General features: G+C 37.9%; 1 protein-coding gene across 3 annotated transcripts in view; it reads left to right on the top strand.

The window, feature by feature from the left end:
* The first annotated feature begins 19 nt into the window (after positions 1-19).
* LOC117431680 (inactive rhomboid protein 1) overlaps positions 20-18,681 on the top strand; it is a 63,683-nt gene continuing 45,021 nt past the window's right edge. Inside the window, exon 1 of one of the 3 annotated variants that reach the window (XM_058995881.1) lies at positions 20-131. The gene's annotated coding sequence lies outside the window, so the exon portion shown is untranslated. Of the gene's footprint in view, positions 132-1,141; positions 1,298-17,165; positions 17,329-18,681 lie in introns of those variants that run through there. The other 2 variants (XM_058995879.1, XM_058995880.1) reach the window with 2 other exon arrangements.

Raw genomic sequence — 18,681 nt, 5'->3', positions numbered from 1 at the left:
AGAAGAAATCCAAACATTGTTTTGATCTTAGTGTAGTCGGGTTAGTTTCTCGCAAACTTCAGCAAGTCCTCACATAAATATGTAGGCAGTGGAGCGTGCCGGAGTGATTCAAGTCCAGACGAGTTGAACAGGTCAGTGCAATAGCCAGTTTGCATGACGTTTCAGTACCCGCACACGTTTGAGAATGGAGAATCAAACACAATCCCATGTAACAATCTTTTTTTTTTTTTTTTTTAGCTTATGATCTGGATGCCTAAAGCTGCAACATGTAACTAATCAGTCTCTCTCTGTCCTGTGCTGATAGTGCAATAGAGCCAGGCCCTCTTAGGTGACTTTCAGCATGCAAGTTTTCATTAGAGCTAATGATTTGTTTTTTAATTAAAAATATACACAGTAGGCAACCACAATTGATCTAATTTACAATAACTTTGCTGGTGTTATTGGTACTTAGAGTGTGTTTTCCTGGTCTTTGTGGTCGTAATTGAGAAGGTAATGAGTTGTGATCACTGAATCCACTTCAGTAGCAGCTATACCATACGGAGCACATCAGCTACCTGTGTATTGCTAGTGGGACAATTCACTCAGCCTCTTTTAATTGCATTTCCTCCAGCAACTTGGCAGCTTGCTTCTTTATTATTCTCTACAGCTCAGCATTGGCCATTTATTCTAAAGGAATGACAGCTTTTTATGTATTGCACTTTTTTTTACGGGAGAGTTCTGCAATTGAGACACTGTTTATAGAAACCATGCCTTTGGCATATTTTAAATAGAATGTGATGAAAAACGAGAAGGGCATTATTATTAGACGGTGCTGTGGCTTTTTTGACGGGAATATATATATATATATATATATATATATATATATATATATATATATATATATATATATATATATATATACTGTAGACTGTAAAGCCGTTCTAAAAAATACAAGTTTACAGTGAAAAACATAACATATATTACACCGTCCTTATATTACACCAAACAGTAGCTCTTCCTTCCATTGATTTTCGTTTAGACTAAGTCATGTTAGTTACGTTGTTATCAATGTCAGAAAATACCATCATTGTCTGTCAACCTGGAGTGCCTGTTAGGCGATGACGTCACAGGACAGGCAGCTAGAGGGGAGGGTGCTGTGTTCAGTCTGCAGACGGTTCTGGTGCTTGTAATTTAAAAACTTCAGCACTGCGTGGGTATGAATCAAGCTCGTATGCTTCTCTGAAGGAGTAGGGGTAACCGACATTTAGTCTAGCCGTAGCAGTAGCAGTCGCAGTAGAAGAAGCTCGTGCCTCAAAAGGTGAGAGAACAGAGTCTCTGTTTTATTAAATATACCAATATATTTATAAAATATACCAAAAAAAGTGTGGACAAATAATGAACAACAATATTGTTCATTATTTGTCCACACTTTTTTTTATAACGCTTTATTTTAAATCTGTTTTGTTTATTTGGGCAACAGTGTTTTCTCGTTACTGATTATTAAATTAAAGTCTTATTCAAGTAGAAGTAGTCGTGATAATAATACTGCACTTCTTAAAAATGCTATGAGAAAGCAGTCACAGGGCATTTGCAATGGTCCTGCTTTGACTTGCTAGAACGTTGTTGAAAATTAGATGAACGTTGTAAATTTGTTATCCTGGTATTCGCAAATAAATACAAAAATATATACAGTATAAATTATTTTTGTTGTAGTGGATGCATAAGGATACAATGCAGTTTCCACTGGGGGGTGTTGGAGCATCAGGTAGAGATCAGTCAAAAACGGCCAGCATGGGTGTCTGTAATGAGCAACTGGCTGGGTTATGCACATTGTCAAAACTGTACATGCCCAAACATTCATTGTGAACTTCTATTGCTACAGCCTAGCAGAGCACCCTTGCCACTGTGCACACACTTACATCATGCATACTATTGTGCACGGAGATTATTTAAAAACAACAATAACAGACTATACAATGTAACTGGGACCCAGTTTCATTGAAACATAGTTGTATATTGTAATGGCTTTTAAATGATTAGATTGGCATTGATAAAGCCATTCCCTTTTGTCCTCACAAAAGCTGTGTTACTCAACATTGACAAATTATTTATAACTGGCCTAAATGCTCAGAACGTAGGCACGAGTTACATGAAATGTAATCCAGTCATACAATTTAGTGTTCATGGTCTTGTCTTAAAGGGTAAGAACCCAGGTTTTACTGTAACAGAGTTTGCCATCCTGAATAACTTAAAAAGCGATGTTTAAAGACTCCTTGTCCTTCTTTTTGTAGTGGTAGTATTAGTAATCTCAGTAGTGGTTGTATTTTACTCTACGATAAGCGATGGTTATACAGGGTCATTCCTGAGAGCTGTTTTGATAATAAAGGGTTGGGCTTGTGTGTTCTAATAGAATAATTGTGTTACTATTAAACAGCGATTTAATGTCCCCAGCTAATACTAGGTTACCATCGCCAAAGCTCAGCTAATGATCGTGGGAAAGAGCCACATTGTTTAAAAACTTGATTACTTCGGCGGAAGCATCAGGCTTCTATCAAACAATCCATTTTGTATCCATGTCGGCATTCAGGAAAGACTTCAAATAATCATTATCTGATATCTCAGTATGGGGGGGGGGGGTCTAAAATATAATATACTGTACCTTTACACCCATATTATCTATAAGGAGCTTGGTCACATGACCTTAGTTATATTGTATGTCAGTGGCAGTGAATGACCTTACATTTTGCAATTGTGTTTAAAAAATAGTTCCGCATTTCTTTGTAACTTGTATGAAACCTCATCACCAGGCACTAAAAGTTCCATGTATATATATATATATATATATATATATATATATATATATATATATATATATATGTGTGTGTGTGTAGATAGATAGATATAGATAGATATATAGATGTAGATATAGATATACATATAGATAGATAGACAGACACACATTTATTAAGAATCATACCCACTTCCTCAGAACCCTGACATCTTGTGACTATATTTATAATGTGTAACATCTGGCTCGTAGACAGGAGACAAGCAGGATATCTGTTACCAAACATGCTCTGGAGCTCACAGAACTGAAATGCATTTCTGTGCTGAACTCTAACTCGTGACCCTTGTAATTCATTGTACATTAGAGACAGTCATAAGAGAGTACAGTTTTTTCTTCTTGCGAGATGAAGTGGTCATGACAAGGATGTTTGTTCAAAGCTTTTGAAGACACTTAGGCTAAATGTGGATGAGCAATTAGGATAGGTGTTGGTTAAAAAACATACACTAATGCAGTATGCAATAACAATAATAGGAATACAGTGTGTGGATATTTGATAACTTTCAGATGTGATGGTTTCCGTAGTGGAGACTATTCTCTGGCTGATGTTATAAAGAACACACCACACACTTTGAATACAAGCACCTTTCACATTATTTCTTAGGATGAACATGCTACATTCCTATCCACCACGTGTACCCTTTTGATCTCTCTGTATTTAAATCATAAGGCTAAAAATACCTGTTCACTTACATCACAGGTCAATATCAATCAAAGAATTTAGATAGTTAAAACGACTTGCTGTAGGAGCTGAAGAACTTGATCCAACTAAATAATGTGCTTTTAGTTGTTTTTATTAAAATTGTAACAAACCAAAAATATAATTAAGACTATTTTGTTTAACTATGTCATGTTAATGTGTTTTTTTTCCCCCCAAAATGTAGTAGCAAAAAACAACAACTGTTGACAAGTGTAGCTGCCATTGTTCTCTTTTGGGAACTGGAGCTGTAAATTGTAAAAGAAAGCATTTTCTCCGTAAACAGCATGATTACAGCTTGCATCGGCTTCCTGTTTTTCTTGTCACAGACCAAATGAGGAATAACTTAACGCCATTGCTATTTAAAGAGCCCATTGTTTCTTTTTTTAAGGGCTTACTCTTAGTTTAGTCATGCAGGCAGCGTGTTTACTTCTTTAAGCAGTAATGCATGGGTTCCCATATATCATCTTCATTGTATTATTTCAGTAAGGTGGTAAAGGGCAGGCAGCATTACTTTGTGTACCAATTAGGGTTGAAATAACAATCCATAATCATGATATTATCATTTGTATGAACTTGATTACTTATTGTATTGAAAAAAAATATGATACTGCTCCTGAGATGTTTTCTTCCACTCTCTTACTTTAGACAACTGATTTGTCAATTTAATAAAAAATAATAAAAAAATCCAGTAGACTTATATCTGCATTTATGTCATGACTTCAAAGTCAAATCATTGTTAACTCTTTTCTTCTGGTTAATAGCATTGCCTCCACCAAACAATGGAAAGTGAGGGATGAGAAAGCAAGCAATAGGCTTAAAAGCAGTCCCTCAGACCCTCTGACAGGGCTTATACAGCAGTGCTATCACTCTATTATACCCTGAGCTGCTGTGAAAGGCTTGATCCGAGACTAATGGAAAGACATGCTCTTCTCAAAGCTTGCCTCTCCAAAACCATGCGGTGTGAACATATCATAGACAGACACTGCAGTGAAGTACCAGACGAACTAGAAGCTGCTGGAGCAGCATGCACTGGGGATCAGCTTTCAATTAAAAAAGCATAAACACAGCAGGGACATACAGAGAGTCCTCATAATAATAGGTATAAAACTGTGTAAAATCAGTTTAATTGGACTATACGAAAAAGCAAGGTCTATAGATGGATATACGAGTCCATGATAAAAGTTTGGAAATATTAATGTTAGTTATCACCATGTAATGGACATACAGACGTTAGATTTAGAATGAGGACCCTCTGGTTATTTTGAGAAATATAAACGGTTACGTCATCCCTATTGATTAGGGTTTTAACTTGTGGACAAATACTGTATTGTAGTAAAAACAACAGAGGCAAATCCCTTCTACAAGTATAAGACTTACAAGCAATGTGTAATAAAGCATAGGTAAGCATTTTAAAGAATTGCGAGGTGTGGTAAAGCATATTAATAAACATGGCAAACCAGGTTAAACTATGGTAAATGCATAGCCTAACCATGGGGAAAGCATGAGAAAACTGCAGAAATACTGTGGTAAACTTTTTTAAGGGATGTGAAGGACTTACATCGTCACACAGTTTGATATCTCCTGGCTACTGTGTTTGCGTCCTGAATCCTCCCACGACACCCCCAACTTCCAGTGTATTTCTAGCCGATGGTGGGTGGACCATAGTTGGCTCGCCAATGTCCCCAATGAGCCTGCAGCATCCTCAGAGTCTTCAGAGGGAAGAATGACACACAGTGTCTATAAATATCATTCACAAGACTGCGGCAGCAGTGGCACTCGAACAGCTGATGTCAGCTTCATTGAATTATCCCCTGTAACAACTCATCATTTTATGAAAGGATGTATCTATTGTTAAGATGATGTAAAGCAGGTATCTGGTCTGTGCGTGTGCCTAGGATCCCAAAGCTGCTGTTGAATAAAATTCCCTTGTCCTGCATAGAATTAGAATATTGATGATCCATGGAGCCTACATTTATACAGTGCTGCAATTGTATAGCAATTCCATACAATCTTTAGTAGTATAGAATATGACTTTCTACATTAACCCAGAAATGTTTAAATACTGGGACACAAACCATGTTTCTTTTTACTTAGTTCCACTATTGTGTGTTTTGTAGCCTGCAAACAAATGGATAGCCCCATATCACCATTGTTAGTTCACCTCTTAGTTCTCATAAATTGCCAGCCCCTTCAATAAAAAAGAAAATACTATAATACCAGAAAAAAATGCTCTAATATACCATAGCATGTACTGCAGTAAACCATAGGAAACTATGCTTTTTAGTACAGTGCTGTATTATTTTGTATACAAGAGTGTTTGTGTAGGTCAAGCATAAGATTTCAACCCTTGGTTAGTAAGCAACAAGACAGTTTGCATGTCTGGTGTTGCTCCTGTAGTGTCTGTACTCAGTGAGCCAGATTTATTCACAGTGAGTGCCAAGTACTCTAGCAAGCCTTTTATTTTTCAGAACCACAGGATTTGGGCTTGTCATGTGGCATCATGGAGTGCCGAGCTCGGGTTGTGGTGGTTGGCAGGCAGGCAGGCAGGCTCTCTATTGTGGGGTTGTTCTCATGGAATTAAGCTTTTGTTACCTAACAAGTTTCATGAACAGCGGTATTTATTTGGCATTCCAGGAGGCCTTTATTTTCCCGTGGGCATGAACCTCCTATTAAACACTCATGCCTTTGCAGCAAATTATGCCAACAATACAGACCCACTCTTTTTCTGTTCTTTTCCAGTCTTCCATACAACAGCTCTCTTTTATTTTAATCTTGGCTTTGGCATTCTGAAACAGTTGCTAGGGTTGGGGTGGTGTAGAAAAAAAAAAAAAAAAAGAAACGCCAAGGAATTTTGACACCTACACCCTGAGCTCTGTGCTTCTCACTCTTGAAATATCTGTATGTTAATCTGTCCCGCCCCTAGATGCTAATGCATAAACAAGAAGATGCTTTTGAAATCTACTCTGTTTGCAGGTAACAGCAATGTTGTACTACAGAAATTCTACAGAAACTATCAACAGTAGACACAAGATTAAATGAGACACAGCTAAATGAAATAGAAGAAAACAAAGATGAAAAAAATACTAAAATGTCTACAACATGAGTTGTTAATGTATTTAAAGACTGGATTAAAGAAAACAATATGGACATTCATTCAAGTCCAGAAAACCCCAACAACATTTTGAAGGAATTTTATGCCATTGCAAGAAGTTCAACTGGTGACTAGTATTCAGTCTCCAGTTTTCTAACACTGAGAAAATATTGGTCAAAATGCACTCTCGATGTAACAGCCTTTTACCTGCACCCACTTCAGCATATTCTGAACACTAGACCCTACTGGTACTCCCGTGAACCAATGGGAATACATTTCCTCTGCGAAATGATGCCTAAACTTAGCAACAAAGGCAGTCTTTGGCAACACTGTACAAGCCACTGCTTGAGAAGTACAGCAGTGCACCTAATTTCAGAAGGGAAATAATGTCTGTAACTGGACATTGATCTGAAAGCAGTTTACTAAGCTACTGGACTCCCAACACTGCAAAACAGAAAACAGCAAAGTTCAATTTCATCACCAAACTCACCTCTATATCAATCTAGCTATATATCTATCTATATGTGTGTGTGGAAGGGGGGATTTTACAGCTGTGTGTATACTATTATTATTTATTTCTTAGCAGACGCCCTTATCCAGGGTGACTTACAATTGTTACAAGATATCACATTATTCTTTACATACAATTACCCATTTATACAGTTGGGTTTTTACTGGAGCAATCTAGGTAAAGTACCTTGCTCAAGGGTACAGCAGCAGTGTCCCCTACCAGGGATTGAACCCACGACCCTCCGGTCAAGAGTCCAGAGCCCTAACCACTACTCCACACTGCTGCCCTAGCGTGTTTTGTAAGTATAGCAAATTTCTGCATTAAAGATAAATACACTGCTCTTAGTTCCTGCAGCTGCATTCACTCGCTTATTCAAATTACTCTGGCAATAAAAAAAATGCCCTCTGTCTCCATGTAATTTCTGTGTGCCAAATTGTTCCTTTGTTTTATTGCAGCTCACACCAGGAAATAGTTTGCATAGCTTTCGCCCTTACAGGAAGTGGAAAATCTAGGGCAGAAAGACATTCTGGAAGCTGACACACTGGGGAGAACCAGAAAATAAGAGAGTCTGCCATTTCCTGTCGACTTAAACCATTAAGATTACTGTTTACATGGCATTTTACTTTCCCCTTCAGAAAAGCAATGACATGCCTTTAAGAATAGTAACACTATTAAAATATTGGGCTGCCAAGTGGGAGCAAGGGCTAACTAAAACACTTTTAGAATTAAATGGTGAACAAAAACACCTTCAAGGTGAAGTTGTTTTTTTATCAGTTGCTGTGAGAGATGGATTCAGTAGTGTAGACAGACTGCCGTATATGACGAGTGGACTATCTCCGTTTAAAATCCTGTTCTCATGTGAACACACAAAGGATAGTGACCTCAGTATATTTCCAAGCAGGATGGCTGATTTGATTGAAGTCAGACTCAGTTCGGACACAGCACTTACTGTACAGTAACTAGTTTCTTAATTAAAATCCAGGACCTTAAAAAGAAAACAAGTTTGTCATATAATAACTACTGCATAATTGCAGGGTGCATCTGTTCTGCTTCTAGACAGCAATCTCCCTCCTAGTATGACAGTCTCTCTGGTGTGTGTTGGATTTCTCTTATCTCCTTGTGTAATCATCAGGATGCGAATTATTATTATTATTTTTTTTTGTAGTTACTGTTTAACGGTGGGTGTGGGAAAACCAAAGCCTCTCTAACTATTCTCTATTTTTGGGTAGAGGGGTTGTGGGAGAAGACAGAGAGAAACTGAGTAACTGCCAAAAAACATATACACAGAACCCGTTCAGCTACTTCACTCGCCAATTAAACTTGCCAATCAAAAAGCCAGAGAACGTGCTACTCGGACCTCCTGGTCTTCCATTATACAGTATATGTAATTCTAGTGATTTAGACTTGCTCATCTGTTTTCCATGCTTCAGGAATACTGCACATTCCTATTTCATATTTTCAGTTTTCTCTGGTGTAATGCTTGTCCCCCCCTTTGTCAGGGTTTAAGTTATGATAGAAAGTTAAATAAGGCTCACTGCTGCCTTTGTTTTGGGTAGTAAGCATATGGTATTGAATTCCACCTGAGCTGCTTCTATAGTTTTATCAAAGGACCATGAATAGAACTCCTTTTGAAGTGATTTACCTTTTCTTTATCCTTGGGAATAATCATTCTTTCAAAGACTCCTGTTTGGGGGAACTCAAGGAGGCAGGACCAAAATAAACCACTAAGAATACTGTAGCAAGAATAGGAATTGTCTCATAGCAAGCGATCGAACATGGACATCCAGAGAAATGCACAGGTAAATCAATCAATTCCACTATTGATCAGACTATATATATAAGTGCAATGGCACTATAGATCCACAAACTTGCTTACCCAAGGATTTTAATTATATTGCCGCTATCCTTGCAGTTGCTTTTCAAAAGTACTGAATAACACAGCAAACAACTACCGTCAGAGATAAATTATGGTTTTTGGAATTTTTGTCGTGTTAGCATTATTATAATTGCATACAGCAGTTTTTTTTTTTTTTACTGTAATTGTATGTGACCGCAGTTTGACCCAACTAGTGCTGCATCGTGACAGTTAGACAGCGCTTGTGATATCTGACGCATGTGAACAAGTTAAACTAAAGGTTAACAACAATACTTAGTGTTTTTGTCCAACTCCTGAAGATGAACGGAATCTATTTTTCATAAGACAACATGGACTCTACTCGTCCACATAGCTGGCTGTCTGTCCTCAAAAAACACTGTTCATTAACTATATTAGAGCATGGAAATGTAATCAGTGTCAGCAAGAGCATTCATTGGCACCCTGGGTGCAGTGTGGCGACCTGTACTGCGTACTCAGGAAAAACAAAAGTTTAAACTATCAAACAGAACAAGACTCCCTGAGCCCCTGACCTGTTCCTCAGAAGCCGTGCCAAGCCAGTTTCTTGCTTGCTTATCTGTGAAGACGGGGCTTTAATGTGGTTTCAACATGTTGCTTTTTAGCAGGCTGCCGAAAGGAAAAGAGAACACACACACAAGTAATCAATTACATCACAAGCACCTCACCCACTAGGCACTTCACCTGGGATATGTGATACAGGTACAATCTCTTGTAGTCAAAGGCTCACGGCTCAGTGAAGGTAGACAAGTTTAGCTGGCTGTCTATTTGCAGAACTATGTGGTAACCTACTCTAATGCAATGTGCTGCGCTGTGAGTCTCTGCAGAGATGTGTGAAAGCCAGCAAAGCATTTAAACCCATGATGTGAACGAGGTTAGTTTTGATTTGCATGCTGCAGCAGCCTCTTTTGTATTTGATTGGGTAGGAACGGACCACACTACAGAGAGAACTTGGTACCTGAGGTGATTCAGCGCCATTGCTTTGAATTACAGTGTGCATTTTTTTAGGCCTGTTTCAATTTAAGCCACCTTGGTCAGAGCTGCTTCAGTTGAAGCAAATATAAAATATAGTAATTCCTTTAGAGGCTATGAATACTCTGATGAAATGGATACTGTAAAAAGGAGTATTATTACATTATTTTATAGGATGTGACTTAAAGCAAAGCAGCATGTATTTTATTCAGTCAGCCTTTTTCAGTAATGCCCAAAAAACACGTAACTTGTGCCTGTTGGATAATTGTTGGCTTACACTGCTTCTCAACTCAGCTCTGTGCTTAATCGGGATCAGAAGAAAGAGGACTGAAATGCAGAACAGGCTGTAATGCTATTGCAGCTTGTTTCATGGAGCTGAGGCCCACAGGATGGGGTTTCCGTGTTTGTTTTCTGGGACGCTGCACGGGGCTTGCTCAGCGACTGTCTGTCTGCAGGGAAGCCTGGGGTTTGAGGATCCGTGGTGGACAAGGGCCAGTGATGGCAGTGTGATCAGGGATGGTGCTGTGATGAGTAATCGCAGCAGAAATAGGTACAGGACACATGAGCCCATCGTTGGTGGTGAAAATTGATCCTTTTTATTTTATTAACTGGCATTTCACGTTCTACAATTGGCAGTGTTCCTTTTTATGATGTCACTACAGCTGTTCTGTTGTCAAACCAGCTACTGGTTTCCCACATGACATCATTAACAAGTCAAGTGTCTACACTTTGCACTGCTGTGGTGCAGACTGCTGCCTGCACTGCCAAACGGGCTGCCAGCAGGAGCACCCTTGGAAACAGCAGCACTTCTTTAGAGACTGCCACTAGTTTATATTCCAGCTCCTGCCTCCGTGTGCTAATAGTGTATTATAATAAGGGATACTCTGCCGGTAACTGTGCAAGTTATTAAAGCAATAAATGGTATCTTGTAATGACCTCCCTTTCCTCTCTTAATGAACATAACCTTAATTGATATTACTGTAGGCTTTCAATAATTATATATATATATATATATATATATATATATATATATATATATATATATATATATATATATTTTTTTTTTTTTTTTTTTTGCAAAATTCAACTTAACGACTTGATGATAAGAACATACAGGACTGGACATGATAGAAAGATACTTAACTCTAAACCACAGCTCCAGTACTTTCAGTTCCTTAAACTTTGCTGTCATGGTGTTGAAACAGAATCACTTGGAGCCTGTAGGACCCAACTTGACAAAGTTTTGAGAACAATCAGCTACTAAGAACTGGACATGCTTAGATGGGCCTAATGGTCCCCATTGTTTGAATATATTCTTATGTATCTGTTAGGCGTTGGCTTAGAGTTCTGCTGGAGCCCCAGGTACTGTACAGAGAGATCGGTTGATGCCATCACATTTACATTTCACTGACAGTCATATATCATTTTGATTTACTGAAATAGTTTGGCTTTAATCTGTGAAATGAAGCTGGAGGTGATAACATTCACATATTTTTTCTTTTTTTATTTATATATATATATATATATATACACAGTAGTTAAACAAAAATGATGTTCTTAAGTAAGTAATATATCTAAAAAAAATTGTCAGGAAAGGCTTCTTTAGAAAACAATACATGTCATTTCTAATGAGTCTTAGTATTTATTACAATACCAAAACATATCCTCTTTATTGCTGCAAGGTAATGGCAGAAGCACATCTGTTTGACTTCTAGATTGAAAAATGACTATACAGGAAGTACTTTGAGTCTAATGACTTTGCGTTCTGTGTTCGTTAAAGTTATTAGGACTTTTTTTTTTTCAATTAAAAAAACTATTTCCAAATTAAAAAAAAAAAAAAACCTGGGAGGATATAGCACAGGAAGCTACAGAAGCTTTTATTTCAATAGTTTTGTCCTTGAAATATCTTCATTAAAGAATAAATACCACAAAAAAAGAAACAGCTCCACGAATGACTTAGCTAGATATCTGGCACGTGTATTTATAGTAGGGTTGCCAACTGTCCGGTTTTCGACCAGACAGCTGGTTTTAAGGGAATTTGTACAGTGTCCGGTCTGAACCCCCTCGGATCGCTTCACTCGCATTGCTGGTTTTGTCCGCTTTTGGAAAAATGGAAAGTTGGCAACCCTAATTTACAGCCACCCTGATTTTTTAGTTTTTTCTTTGACAATAATCCTGCTTACAGTTCTATTTTCTGAATGTTATAAGCTTTACACTGGAGCAAACTCTAAGTACATCCATTTCCTACCAATTTAAAAAGGGGATGGACGCTGAAAGTTTAGAGAAGCTTTGCACACACACCTCCGCCCACGCAGTGCCACAGGAATAGATGGCACAGTCATCATCGCTCCATCTTTTCTTGGGCTCCAGATACAGTGCCTTGTCTGGGTGGAAATATGAACCCTCTCCTGATCCATAGCATACCAGAATTTCTTTTTACGCTCTATGGGTGACACTTTCCACGTGCCTTTGAAGACGGCTAGGGAGCTCATCGTAACTGAAATAGCAGGCATCTCACTTACAGGGGTCATCTTTGAGCATGACAAAAGGCACTTCCAAGCAACGAGAAAGAAAGAAAAGATGATGTTGCTGACACCTGCTCGGCTATGATAGTTGTGTGTACTCAGTGGGGGTAGAATCCTCTCTGTATAAATATAGAGAATTGGTTTCCAAGGGAGAAGATAGAGCAGTCTATGTGACTGATGCTTGTTGTATTTGTAGCTGCATCTCGCTGGGACTGTTTGTTGTATCGATTTGGAGCTTGGAATATTGGAACCACCAGTGTGGAATTTGTTGAGTGACCCTGAATATGACCTCCTATATTATAGGTCTGTCTGGAACCAATCTTGGAAGTGGACTGAGGTGGGTAAACCACTGTAGAGTGTATTCGGACTGCACTGTAATTGTCTGCTACAGATAATAGGATGATACTGTAACTGCCGTGCTAGTGTTACAACCAATGAAGTGCAAATAGTTGCAGATTGGATAATCTGTACTTATACCTCCTTACTATGCTCGTTGAACGACACGTTCAGCACAGGATAAGCGGGGACCAAAATAAAAGCTTCCTGTAGAATTTCTGTCCAATGTGTCTCTAGGCTCCCATGTTTTTTTTTTCTTAGTTTGACCTCACCACTTTGTGTCTGAGCACTATCTTTGCGGCTCACTTTTGCTAAAATTAACTAGATATCTCTTTTGTCAGCTGATCCGTGGCTCCCAGTGTTACTAATCACAGGCTCCACAGCAACAGCCCACCGGATTGTTTCTGATTATCTCATTATTATGAGCAACGTCTAGTGGGCCACCCATTGAAACTTTTCAAAAGCAGCCAAAGACAAAAAATAATTCAGAGGGACCTGGTCATTGGAAGACAAAGACATGAGCCAGAATCAAATGAAAAGAAGTCTTTGTTTGTGTGAGAGTGCTTTCTGCTCTTTTGGCCACCTTACTTTCCTCTTTTAAAGCACTGTATAATCAGATGAAGATTATGTATCTGTCCTGTAAGTTTCCTGTGCGTGTTCTTGTATCTTCATTCTATAAAGTATGTGGAAGTTCCATCAGTAGTGTAATACACAACATACTAAGAAAACACTGCCTTGGTCCTTGTAAATAATGGTCTAAGATGTTGTTTTATGTGTTGTTTTTTGTCATCATATTCTCATGTGTGCTTAAAGTTTAATATAAATCTACTAAATAAAAAAAAAGCCTTAGCCTAACCTAGTTGTTTTTATTACTCAACAGTCAAACACGAAACAATAAACACGATGGACATGTTTAACACTTCCTGCTCCTTACAACACACTATCCTCAAAACAGAATCAATTAATATAAGGAAAAAACATAATGTTACAAAAACGGTTTGGGTGAAGTTTAACTATGGATGAGTTATGAGCTGTTAATTTACTGTTGAGTGTAAACATCGTTTGTTATTCTAAATGAATAGAAAGTGATGCAAGTCAATGAAAATGAATAAAACTTGACGGTCATTCTTTTCCTTATTTTTTGGGGGATGAAGTTTGCTACACTTACAGTGTGGATATATGCACCGAAGGGAGATGAGTATATTGGACCTGTTTACTTGAACTCTTTTAATACCAGTCGCTCATATCGCTGGGTCTGGAGTGCAGTGCAGTAATAGCAGGACTGATCCCGTTCAAAGCCATGGCGCGCCCGCGATGAAATCCCACAATAAGAACATCTTAGTGATTGGCACATTGTTGGCTGGAATGGAACAGTGTATGTAGGTAAAACCTCTGCTGTGTAATGTTTTATGAGCGAAAAAGTCTAGAGCTGGTCACTTTTCATTTGAAATTAAAATGTAAAACGTTTGTAAACTGTTAAGAACTAGCTTGCTAAAACACATTAACAAACACAGATCATTTTTTGTTAAAAATATTCCATGCTTTCTCTAATTTCAAATTATACCAGCAGCCGACTATCTGATTCAGCACAGGATTCACAGCTCCTACAGTACCAGTGCTTGTTCTTCTTTGTAGAGCTTTGAGAAGTCGCCCACCCTCTTCAAGACAAGCAGGCTGCTTTTTTTAGACTCATTTATTGTGCTCCCTTGTTTCCTGTTTCCAGTGACGGATTCTTCCAGCACTGCCAGGGCGTGCATTGTCCAGAACTTCCGAAGCCTCGCTGTTACATCAGCACATGGACAATACCGGATTTGTTGGGTGTACAATGTCATTGCTTTGACACTGGACCTATGTCACACTATTATCCATTGTAAAGGCTTGAAATGAGCCTGACCTTGTACTGTGTTGGTTTGCTGAGGTGGTGTTCTTTTAGGATTATCTTTATTAAAGGAATTTGCATATCCTTATCAGATGGGCAGCAGTGTGGAGTAGTGGTTAGGGCTCTGGACTCTTGACCGGAGGGTCGTGGGTTCATATCCCAGTGGGGACACTGCTGTTGTACCCTTGAGCAAGGTACTTTACCGAGATTGCTCCAGTAAAAACCCAATTGTATAAATGGGTAGTTGTATGTAAAAAAAATAAATAAATAATGTGATATCTGTATAATGTGAAATAATGTATAATGTGATATCTTGTAACAATTGTAAGTCGCCCTGGATAAGGGCGTCTGCTAAGAAATAAATAAATAAATAAGATGGAACAGTGGCTGCCCTTTCTTCTACGTTGTGAACACTTAAACAATTATATATATATATATATATATATATATATATATATATATATATATATATATGATTTCATGGGTGTTGTTATCAGACATATTATCACCAAAGCAACAAGTTAATACTGAAATGATTGTGATAATTGCTTGCTAAGTAGCACAAAGGTGTGCTGACTGCAGCAGAGACTTGTAAATAATTTGACAACCCTTGTACCACGCAACCTCGTCCAGAACAAAACAAAGGCACGTTTAAAGCCACAGTTATTTATGATTTCATTTAATCTTTTCTGTCATTTTTTCTTGTGTTATTCGAAGAGGCGCCACTTACTCTTTTTTAAAAAAAAAAAAAGAAAAAAAAAAGAAAAAAGATTTTCTGTGTTGTTGCAGGCAAGAGATTTGGAGCCAGATTGCCTCCTAGTATTTCAAAAGCAGAACATTTCTGAGGATGAAAACCTAACCCTTTGTGTTTTTTAATTTATGATCATGAATCTTTTAAAGATTAATTGAGGTGTGCTGCAGGTGTTCGGTGATATTAAATTGCTTCCTGTTAGATCATCCCTGATCTGCAGGATTTGTATGTCAAGCAGGGAACAGTTAGTGAGTGTGTTTAGCACAGGCTGTGACTGAAAAGAAACAGCTGTCAGGATTATGTGTTTTAACTTTTCTTCTTTATCAGAAGTAGCTCTTGAAAGAAGACTGTAAGGCCCACTGGTTGTAGACTGAGATGTCGGTCATAAACCACAGCTGGGATCAAATACTACTGTTTGATATTCTATCATGAAACACTTCTAGGTTTTTGTTAAAGACAACAACAGTCTGGAACCTTTTTCAAGAATTTCATTTATCAAATTGGTTTTAAAATATTCTTTTAATAACTCATGAGTTACAGTAATTATTTTTATTTAGCAGACACTTTTTGTCTAAAGTAACTTACAGATATATTGCTGCTGCAGTCACTTCCAATAGGAGCTTGTTTGTTTTACGTCTCATCCGAAAGACAGAGCACAAGGAGGTTAATTGACTTGCTCAGGGTTACACACAGTGAGTCAGTGGCTGAAATGAATTGAGAACCTCCTGGTAACAAGCCCCTTTCTCTAACCACTGGACCACCAAACCTCCTATGCTCTCATCAAACTACTTTAGAAACCCCAATGGCAGAATGTTTTTTTATATGTACAGGCCTTTTACTTTTTAACTTGAGGAATGATATGGTTAAATATTATATATATTTTTTTTAGCAGAAACAGCTAATTAAAAATGCTAATCTAATGATATAATTTGCTCACCAGATGATTCATTTTTCATTCTTGTCATTAAAGCACAGGCCACTCTTTGGTCTTTACAGCTTATCGCCTCAGGAAAGGAAACTTGACATTATTATGTTGTGCTCCAAAACACTGTTTGCAGCATCACAGTGTAGACATAGCCTGAGAGTCTGGGTTCTTGTAGTTTGTGGCAGTCGAGGCTGCAGTCTTTTCTCTCTTGGTAATTAGGCAAGGGGGATTATTAGGATTATGGGCTGTTTGTTGTATTTCACTATTTCTGCCGAATTAGACTTTTGAGACATGCCTTAAAACCTACCATGACAGGCTGTTTACATAACAGGAATCATTTGAGCAAGTTAATCATAGCATTCCTCTGCAGAGTCTGCTCTGCACCTCACTGCCATCTGGCCAGACCGGATCTGCGATGTGATAAAACATGTCACACAACTAGAGAAGGAAGTTTCAGTAAGATGTTATCAGAAGAAAGCATAGGGGAGGAAGAGGATGTTAAGAGATATTTTGGCCCAATAGAATTAACTTTAAAAAATACCGCTTAATTTCCATTCTCATCCATTAAAGAAAGTGTGGGGGGTAGCAACGTTTTTTTTTTTTTTTTTTTTTAGCTAATATAAAATGCACTTTTATTTCAACCAAGCATCTGAACTGTAAATGAATAACCAGATTACAAAGTGAAACCATGGCATAATATTAGACCCGCAGAGGCGGGAGTGTTTAAATCAACAGCAACATCTGTGTCACTTGTGTTTCTGCTTCAAAATGGTTGTTCTGTGTGATTTATTTTTGCTATCAGAAATGGAACGAAGCATCGAAAAACTTGCCTATGGTATCGGTGCCGTCTACGTGTAGGCAGCTGTGATTTGTAAATAACGCCGGCTTCTTTAAGTTCCACTTTCAAAGTCTCTTCTTCAGGGGTATGTAGACATTTAAGAAACACGTGTTACTGTCTGATAAATGTGTGTCTAACCTTTCACAGCCAACACAGACAATTCTGGGTGCTGGAAGTACAGCACAGTACTTACAAACAAACGGATTGTAACAATAATCATAACATTGTCCGAGGATTGTGGTAAACTGAGAAACCGGAATATTTCAAAAAAGTTTTTTTGACCGGCGCTATCACTTTATACACAAACAAACAAACATCTGGACACTTAGTAAACACGACAGGAGGTCTGGCTTCATATTATACAATTTACTATTAAGAATTAAGTGTAATGATAAGAATCTGTGCTTATTTATTTATTTTTTTTATCTATTTTTGAGTTTTATGTAAGTCGTTTTTTTCGGGGCTTTCGCTTTGTGGCTACTGTACTGTTTGTGGTTACTTTTTTCTGGTAACTCGACAAACAGTACTAGACGTACATTTAGTTATTTCCTTTGCTGTCTTCCACAACAAAATCGTTATGGGCAAGGGCACATTCTTCTGGGGTTTTTGTGTGTAGGCATTTTTTTACATTTCCCCACAATTTGCAATTCTATTTTAAATTCTCACTATCTAACTATACTTTAAATCCCGCGAACAAACCTTCTACTGTAATTGTAATCGCGTTTTTTGTAATCGATCTCCCATAGAAATGTAGAATTTGCTGCCACTCAGTAGCTGGGGTGAGTTTAAAGTAGTCAGAACGAATCGATGACTGATACAAGCCAGGAAGGAGAGACATTGCCCAGCTGCACTGGGAAAAGTGTTTTGTTTTAGTTTGTGCGTTTCTGTCAGTTTTTCATGTTTTAGTTTTTTTGTACTGTAGTAGTTGTATCAGGAGTTTGATCAGTTAAAATTGAAAACCAGTATTTTTCGTGATCACGTCACCCCCTTTGTGGTCGGGAACTCCAGTTTGAGAAATGCTGGTTTAGATGACACTATGTAACACAATTTTTGTTCCTGGGTAGTAAGTGTTATTTCCTAATTGCTTATGCCTCAAAAGTATAGAATATGGCTATTATTCCCCACAAACTTTGCTTTTGTGACCAGGACAGTGATATTTTGAAATTTACCTATTTCCAATGAGAAAACAGGCGAATGTGTGTCTTTTCGTTCACATAAAGTCAGAAAAAAACAACATATGAATCCAAATTAACATGTATTTATACTAAAGTAATACAAAAATGACTACAAAAGATTTAGAAGTGAGTAGTTTTTCGAGATTTACGATTATACTGTAAATCACTTTCACAAATCAGTCCCAAATGTAGTCTCCCATCATGTTCTCGTTATACTGTCCTTGGTAGCGGCGTTCAAAGTCCAGTATACCCTGGTGGAAGCG

Source organism: Acipenser ruthenus, chromosome 22, assembly GCF_902713425.1.
Source record: "Acipenser ruthenus chromosome 22, fAciRut3.2 maternal haplotype, whole genome shotgun sequence".
Lineage (NCBI taxonomy): Eukaryota > Metazoa > Chordata > Actinopteri > Acipenseriformes > Acipenseridae > Acipenser > Acipenser ruthenus.
This window is presented reverse-complemented; position numbering and strand designations above follow the sequence as displayed.